This window comes from Dryas octopetala, chromosome 3 (genome assembly GCF_963921425.1).
Source record: "Dryas octopetala chromosome 3, drDryOcto1.1, whole genome shotgun sequence".
NCBI lineage: Eukaryota > Viridiplantae > Streptophyta > Magnoliopsida > Rosales > Rosaceae > Dryas > Dryas octopetala.
The window spans coordinates 27,812,544-27,822,465 of NC_141368.1; positions in this window are offsets into that span (position 1 = coordinate 27,812,544).

The window sequence follows — 9,922 nt, forward strand, 5'->3', positions numbered from 1 at the left end:
GTAGGTGATGGATTCATTTGCAATGTATGCCTCCGCTATGGAGCTTTCGGAGTGTGCCCTGTTTCGGATGTACATTTTGTAATTACCCAACATTCTGCAAATGTAAGTACATAGTGAGAAAACTTTTATGAGTAACATAGAGCTAAACTTGGAGAATAGTAACAAAAAAGTTTAGGAATTGTTACCTTTCTATTGGGTACATCCACCGATAACTGACCGGCCCAGCAAGAATTGCCTCTTGCGGTAAATGTATCATCAAGTGAAACATTATATCAAAAAAGACCAATGAAAATATTTGTTCAAATTCGCATAGAATGTACACAATCTCATCTTTCAATTTTGACACGTCTGACACATGCAACGTCTTAGCGCATATATGCTAAAAGAACCTCGACAACCCAACAATCGGTTCAACCACATCATCGGGCAAAATTTTTCGAATGCCCACCAGAAGCAGCCGTTGCAATAAAACATGACAATCATGACTCTTTGAGCCCAAAATTTTTTCAGAGTCAATTTTCACAATTCGTGAGATATTGGCCGCATATCCATCTGGAAATTTGACCGATGCAAGAAACTTTAAGAATTCTTTTTTATCCCCAGGCTTCACTGTATAAAATGGATGCTTCTTTATCATTTTTTCACCCTTCTTTGTTAACCACAAATGTTTCATGATGCTAATTTCTTACAAATCTTATCGAGCCTTAATTGTGTCCTTTGATTTTTCCTTAATGCCCAAAATTGTCCCCACCAAACTTTCGCACACGTTCTTCTCAATATGCATTACATCTAGATTGTGCTTGATTTTCAACTTGGACCAGTACTCCAACTCGAAGAATATCGACTTGTTTGTTCAATTTAGATGTGCAAGTGACCTTCACATATTTCGTTCTTTGTTAGAGGGATGTTTACCAATCTGGCCAAATTCTAAGTTATTCAACTGCCTCAAGCTGTCATTGCCAGATAATTCTTTAGGTTTCACGCCCATCTCCTTTTTTCCGTCAAAGGCCTCCTTATTGTGACGCTATTTATGATCCCCCGGCAACCATCTTCGGTGGCCCATATAACATACTTTACCACTGTGCCAAACAGAAGTTATATTCTTATTACAAGTAGGACATGCCATATAACCCTTGGTGCTCCAGCCTGATAGATTCCCATAAGCTGGAAAATCGGTTATTGTCCACATGACTGCTGCATGCAAGGAAAACATTGTTCCGGTGGACTTATCATATGTCGTCACACCATTTTACCACAATTCTTTCAGCTCATCAATCAACGGCCGCAAATATATATCGATCTCCTTGCCAGGGAATTGTGGTCCGGGAATTAATAGTCATAATTGTGAATTCTTTTTTCATGCATATCCAGGGAGACAAATTATAAGAAACCACGACCACTAGCCAGGTGCTGTAAGATGTGCTCATATTCCCGAATGGATTAAATCCATCAGTAGCAAGTCCTAACATGACATTTCGTGGATCTGCTGCAAAATTTGAATATATCTTGTTAAATTCTTTTCATGCGCTTCAGTCTGTAAGATGTCTCATTACATCGTCCTCAACCCGCTTATCTTTGTGTCATCTCATGTCACTTGCAGTATGTGTCGACATATACAATCGTTGCAATCTTGGCTTAAGTGGGAAATAACACAACACCTTTTGCGGAAGTTGTTTGTTTCTTTCTACAGACTTGTTCTTATATCTCGGTTCATTGCACATAGAGCATTTATCCTTCCTTTGGTGTTCTTTGTAAAACAATATACAATCATTCTTGCATGCATGAATTTTTTTATATCCCAAACTGAGATCTTTCAACACCTTATTCGACTGATAATAGGTTTCAGGTATATGATTGTTCTTTGGAAGCATTCGTTTCAAAATTCCCATCAACTAATCATAACTTTTATTCGAATGTTGATTAAGTACTTTCCAATGCATTAACTCCACAACAGCAGTTAGCATTGAGCTTAATTCAACAATCTCTCATACTTATCAAACTCTTCTCTTTGGACTTCGGGCAACCCATCATTTTCATTCATATTATCGCTCTCTGTATCATCCTGATTGACTTCGTGATCAAGCGATGCATGCGAATAAGCATCGTTTATTATGCCCATTACTTGGTCATTATCATCAGCAACAGATTCAGCAGGCTGCAGAATTGTTCGAGCATCCGAGGAAGTCGAAGCATAAACTCTTGGTTCACCATGATAATACCATGTCGTATAGTTATGTGACATCCCATATTTCACCAAATGAATTCTTACTTCACGCACTGTCTTCCATAAAGTGTTGTTACAAATTCTGGCACGGACACTTTATATTATTCTGAGCATTGACATGTTCCTGTGCAACTTGGATAAATGACTCGATCCCATATAAATATTCATCACTAACACGATTCGTATTACGTATCCACTGTCGGTCCATGAAGTCTGTTTCCATATTACACGATAATTAGAAAAAGATTTATCACCTTTCTTCGTCTCCTTATGCCTCCGGTAAGGGCCCTATCCCATTCGAGAATGCACATAAGTGTCGTGGTTGTTGGCTCTCACGACGTAATTTCGATCTGGAAAAATTTCGGCAGCATCTCCCTATTGTTCTCCAAGTGCACGACGTAGATATTAAAAACAAATATCTAGTATGCACTCGAATAACAGATAGGGAGATGTTGCCGAAATTTTCCCAGATCGAAACCACATCACACGAACCGCTAACCACAACACATAATTGTGCACTCCCAAATTATCCGTGGGTAATTTGGACAATTCAAGAATCACATTGGAGCGCAGTCATGCCCAGCGTCCATGTGCACGTCCAACAGACTCTTGAACGGGTCTAAGGTGAATTTAAGTTGAATGTACAAAGTTATCCACTGATAACTTCGCACGACTAGTTGAATGTACAAAGTTATCGACTGATAACTCACACAGGCGCTTCGTGCCACATGACCTAACCCAGTACTCGAGGAGTGCTGGACTACGTCATCGGAAATTTTGCAATTATAACTAAATTAAATGTAACATACAAACTAAACTATAATTAATCTAACAATATACATACAAGCATACAAACAAACTAATAAATTTTAGCATTTAAAAACATACAAACTAACTAATCAATTTTATAATTAATTTTAACATACAAACTAATTCACTAAAAAAGTTTAATACAATTATATATGAAACATTAAATACTAAATCATACAAAAACTTAACTAAGAGATAGATTAAACACATACCTCACCAAAAATGCAACTATTCTTCACCAAAAATGCAACACTATCCTTCCTTTACCAAAAAAATAAATCATTGTCAAATATTAGCCCAAACTCAATCTAAATTCAGATTTTGCAACCAAACCACTATATTAAAAAAATCCACAACATAAATTAATTACCACAACAAATCAGAAATTCCACAACAAATTTATGAAAAATCCACAACAAATGCCAATTTTCCAATCCTACAAATGCAAAATCCCCAATATTAGAAGAAAAAAAAACAGAAAATAACAATCAATAATTAAAATAACAGAAATTGAAAAAAAAAAACTTTACTCGTGGGGGGGAGGGGGGGTTTCGGTGAGCTGGAAGGGTGGGGGGAGTGGGTTTCGGTGTACTAGGGAGGTGGTTTTCGGTGGGGGGTGGGTTTAGGTGTGGACGGGGTAGGGTTTCGGTAGAGGGGGTGGGGTTTCGGTGGGGTGGGTTTCGGTGGGGGGGAGGGTTTTCGGAATGAGGAAGGAGGGAGGAGGGAGGAGGGAGGAGGACAAGATGGGTTTTCGGGATGAGGGAGGAGCGAGAGTTGAGAGAGTTGAGAGAGTTGAGAGAGATGAGTGACAGTAAAAATCAGCAATCTGGGTATACAAATTAAAAAACTTTGGGCGACGAACATGATTCCGTCGCCCAAAGCACCTTTAGGCGACGAAATCCTGTTTGTCGCCCAAAGTCGTTGACTTTAGGGCGCCGTTTCATCCCGCCAAAATTTTAGAATTTAGGCGGCGAATATTTCGTCACCTAAACACAATTTTATGTATGAACCATAGTCGTTCATACGTTCGAGCTCCGATACCAAATTTATACATCTCTAATTGACCTAATTTTTTGGAGGAATGATCTTTGAGTGAGAAACTAATAAATGAACGGTTCGGATCGTTGAAAACACGATCGAGATATAAGGTTCTACATATAAATGAATGGATTTTACACTTAAATAATAAAATTCTATTAAGTATTTCGTTCAAACCTTGTCGATTCAATAATTGTGAAGACCATAACGTGATTACAACAATCACAGTCATTCATAATCTACATATTCAAAGATCATCCCTGCAAAAAATCGGCTCAATCAGAGTTCATTTACCCATTCATTTTAACGATCAGAGCAGTTCATGTGAAGACTACATTGTGATTTCAACGATCGGAGCCGTTCATTTTATTCGTTTATACTGGAAGACCATCCCTGCAAAACATCGGCCAAATCGGAATTCATCTACTCCTTTGATTAGTATTAGAAAATTCACGATCGTTCATAAGTTCAAGCACCGTTCCCTAACTTCTACATCTTCGATTAAGCTAATTTTTTGCAAGGATGATCCTTGAGTGGGGAATTAAAAAAAGAACGGTTCGGATCTTTGGAAATATGATCATATCATATGCTATTACATACATAAAATTGTAAACAAAAAAGTATTGGAACTTTAGGCGAGGAACTTAAAATTTCATCGCCCAAAGTGACCTTGGGCGAGGAAACGTTAAATTCGTCGCCCAAAGTCACTTTGGGAGAGGAAATTTTAAGTTCCTCGCCCAAACCATTATTACAAAACGATCGTTCCTACATTCGAGCTCCGATACCAAACTTCTACATCTCCAATTGACCTAATTTTCTCCATGAATAATCTTTGAGTGAGAAACTAATAAATGAACGGTTCGGATCATTGAAAACAAGATCGAGATATGAGGTCCTACATATAAATGAACGGTCGTTACACTTGAAGAATAAAATTCTATTAACTCTTTCGTTGAAACATTGTAGCTTCAATAATTGTGAAGATCACAACGTGATTATCACGATCAGAGCCATTCATCATCTATGTTCATACTCAAAGATCAACCCTGCAAAAAATCAGCTCAATCAGAGTTCATCTACCCGTTCGATTATTATTATAAGAATCACGATTGTTCATACACCCTAAATGCCAAACCTAACTTCTACATTTCCAATTGAGATAATTTTTTGCATGGATGATCTTTGAGTGAGGCACTAAGAATTTATTAGTTCGGATCGTTAAAAACACAATAGAAAGTGATCTTCTACATACAAATACACTTCAATAGTATAATTCTATAGCTTTTTCGTTGAAACTTTGTCGATTCAACAATTGTGAAGACTACAATGTGATTTCAACGATCGGAGCCGTTCATTTTATTCGTTTATACTCAAAGATCATCCCTGCAAAAAATCGGCCAAATCGGAATTCTTCTACTCGATTGATTAGTATTAGCAAATTCTTGATCGTTCATACATTCGAGCATCGTTACGTAATTTTTACATCTCCAATTGAGCTAATTTTTTGCAATGCTGATCTTTGAATGAGGAATTAAAAATTGAACGGTTCGGATCGTTGAAAACACGATCGCATTGTATAAATAACCTACATATAATTGTACACAAAAAAAAAAAGGCAATGAGACTTTGGGCGAGGAACATACAAATTCCTCACCCAAAGTCACTTTGGGCGACGAAACATGTTGTCGCCCAAAGTCATTTTAGGCGAGGAATATGCATGTCAAAACATGTTGACTTTGGGCGAGAGTGATTTTGGGAAAGGAACATGCATATTCCTCGTCCAATTTATTTGTCAACCACCATTTTGGCGCGTGAGTTTAGACGACGAAATGATGTCGTCGTCTAAAGTACATTTAGGCGAGGAACATAGTATTCGTCGCCCAAACTTGTATGAGATTAGGCGACAAATTTTCTTGTTCGTACGAATCTAGGTTCGTCTCCCAAAGTTTCGTTGCCCAAATATGTTTTTCTTGTAGTGTATGTTCATTGGCCTAACCTTTTGAAGACCCAATTAAAAGGAGAGTCCAGATCATCATGTGTTGACCTTTTTTTTTTGTCTTTTATTTAATTATCTCACTACAAGAAAACTTATTTTTCCCGACAAAGATATTTTGTCGGGAAAACTCTCTTTTGTCGGAAAAAAATCTTTGCCGACAAAATAATTTAGTCGGCCACTTTGTCTCCCAAAGCTCCTCGAGCAAACCTTTGCCCAACATCGCCGACAAAGTAATTTAATTAGTCGATAAAATTAGTCAGTTTAAACAACCGCCGACGACATTTTTTCAGGAAACTAGTCGGTAAAAGCCATTGAACAATCAGATTTAGAGTTTTACCGACAAAGGTTTTGTCGGGAAAGATAGTTTTACGGACCAAAATGGTTTTGTCGGGAGAGATGAAATCTTTTGCCGACAAAGGGTTTGTCGGGAAAAGTCTTTTTTGCGACAAAATTGTTTTGTCGGCCAAGATGTATATGCTTATGCCGACTAATATTTGATCGGAAAAAAATTTCTCTACCGACAAAATAACTTTGTCAATAAATATTATCAATGATAATTTATGCATAAATTATTTTAATTATATATTTAAACTTTTTAAAATTAACAAAACTGCAATTAGTGAAAGATACCTTTTTAATTCATACATCAAAAAACATACAATAAGTGAGTTCATGTCCATATAAAATAATACATAGCCAACAAATACCCAACATATAAATAGTACCCTAATTAACCATGCATGTGGCAGCCTAATTCACATTCAAAATATACACCCTGCAGTGGCAGCCTAATTAACATTCAACATATGTTTGATGCATGTCAAATTTATCAAAAAATATAAGGTCTAGATAACCCTAAAGAGGTCTATGATCAACCTCGCCCTCATCGTCATGAGCACCATCATCTTGTTCATGCTGTACTTGAGTATGTGTTGGGGGTAGTACTAACCCAGGGTAAGAGTCTGAAGCTGTGGTAGAAGAAATTGAATCTGTTGCATTAAACCCTCCCTTACAGCCTTCTCTTCTTGAAGCTGCTCCAATTCTTTAGTAGTAGAATTTGATATATGGGGGAGTAGAAGATGATGAAAGATCATGAAACCTGCAATAACCAAACCCACGGATTGTCCTTCCTAGTTTAGTACCCATTACATCCATAACTATTTGAGTCCTAACCTCAACAGGAACTGAAATATCTTCTAATGTTGTACCCTCAAGATACTCCTTCATGATATCATCAAGTATGGCATTTTGCTTCTCCATCATCTCATCCTAGAAACAAGTAAAAAATTTGGATAACATTAATAATCTGTTAGGCAAAATTAATAAGTAAAACTTGGAAAATATCACAATTTGAAACTGCAACCTGTGAACATACAAGAAGTCTTTGTAAATTTAAAGGCTTATCAATGAATTGTCTGCCAAGAGAATTTTAACCCACCAACTGACTTCAAAAATAAATGTTTTAATTATGTCAATATAATTTGCTAAACGAAGGGTAATTAGTAGATTAGTTGTGGATCACTCATCCCAGGCCAATTTATACTAGACCAAAAGCTAACCCTCAATACCCAATGTACAACAATGCATCCAATGGATTCCTTGCTAAAGGAATACATCTGAATTGCTCTAAGCAAAAAACTTGTTTGTCACTGAGAAAAACATACCCTTGGTACTCAATGTAAGGTTAGCTGTTAAGCTACTTACACCTCCTCCCCCCCCCCCCCCCCAACCAATATATCTTTATTTTCTTGCGAAAATTTGAATGTGATGAAACAGAACCATTAATGGAGACCATCATTTCGATGAGAAGTCCAAAAGTGTCCCTTTTAAACATATAATAGAAGTGAATATATACAGCATACAATCTTCATAAGACAGTACACAACCTAGAGAAGATAACATATTGAAAAAGTGTTATGGTAGACTTTGAAAGCATGAGAATTATAAGAATATTAAAAACTGGGGGTATGGTTGACTGAAGTGTGAAACAAAATTAACCTGTAGTATGTATATAAACCAGTCAATCCAAATCATAAAATAAAAAAATAAAAAAAAAAAAAAAAAAAAAAACCAAATCATAAAAAAAAAAAAAAAACTTGACACCCCTTAATTTATGATCATATATTAACCTTTTTAAAGAAATTAACAAAACTTAGCTCCTCAAGCTAGGCCTAGATATTATAAGCATAATGGCCATCTTATATATTATAAAAACTAAGAAGATAAGACGTGATAAGCAGGATGGCCATCTTACATATTAAAAAAAAATTACATATTTCTCCTTTGCTAACTCATTAGTCTATGTTTTACCATCCTTCTTGTGGTGGACCTTCTTAAAGGTGACAACATCCGAAAACTTCTCGATCCCCAGCCTGTAATTAAAACATGATTTTAATTTTACTTTATAAATAAATCAACATATATCATTATTCTTATATCACATGAAAATTTTACCTCATAAGCCTCTTGAAATGTCACATCGAACGGACATGACCCAGCACAATGGTTAATAGGCTTTTTGGTCCGGTTAACCTTGTTGGCCTCAGATCGCTTCTGTAATAAATTGAAAAGGTTGGAGCATTACACATAACCAAATGTTTACAAGTTGAATATTATAGCATAAATTTGTAAATGTAATATTAATTTGTACAAGTGACTGGAATTAATACAAAAAACGCAGGGCTAGTAAAAATATCACACAACTTCTAGCACTGTTCAACATCTTGGTCTGCCATCTCATCAGGATGTGCTGCCCGTGCATCCTCATCCTTCACAAAGGAAAGGTAGTAATCATGCAGCTCGTACTTGAACGCATTGTATGCCTTATTCATCACCTTATTAACATATTTATAACACCTATCATCTTCCAAAGATATATCAAAATTTACCTACAATCCAAGATTTAAAAAATTAGTAATAATGGCTAAAAAAATTAGTAATAATATAACATATGAAATTGAAAAGTGTTAATAGGAAACTCACCGTCAACTCCTCCATAAGGTCAACTCTAACATCTTGTGGAATGTGCCTCCAAAATTTATAATTCATTGGTGCTTCACTTCGCAATGGCCCCTATGTCATTAGATAGCAAGCTTCGTGTGGCTCTGTCAGGTAGATTACTAACGTTATGAAGAGTGACGTGAATCTTCTTCTTCATGTTTCATATAAGGGTGGAGGACTTAATTTGTCTACTTGGCCCTCTCACAACCTTTTTATAGCATGCAAAGAACCCTATGTGGATGCTGAAAATAAAGAAATCAACATAAATCAAATTACCCTACAAAATCAAATTGACTAAAATTAAATAATTGATTTTTAACCATTAACTTATTATTATGGGAGCCCTGTTCATTACCGGTCTGAGGCATTGCAGAAGAGTCTACATCATCACCCAATGAGGGTCCTATATTAACAACAAAAATATACAAGTATGGCAAAAACTAAGAGAATTTAAATTAAGTCAAATATTATGAACAACAAAAAAAGACCTGCAATCAACTTATTTGGTCTTTCTAAAAACAAACACTAGACTTAGGATTAATTACTTAGAAGATATCCCAAATGCAACTCAGCTCCACACCATTTCCAAAATAAAAAAGATTTAATCAAATTTTAAGTGGGCTAATGAAGGTCATACCATCAGCAGATGTTCTGGCACAAGTGCTTTGAGAATGAGACTTATGACGACGACGTGCACTGGTAGACCGAGTCTAATTGGTAGTTTGGGCCATAGTCATTGGTGGTGAAGTCTGGGGGACATAATTTTGGGGTGATGAAGTCTGGCGAACTGAAGTCTGGGGGACAAAATTTTGGGGTGGTGAAGTCTGGCGAACTGAATTCTCAGGTGGTGAAGT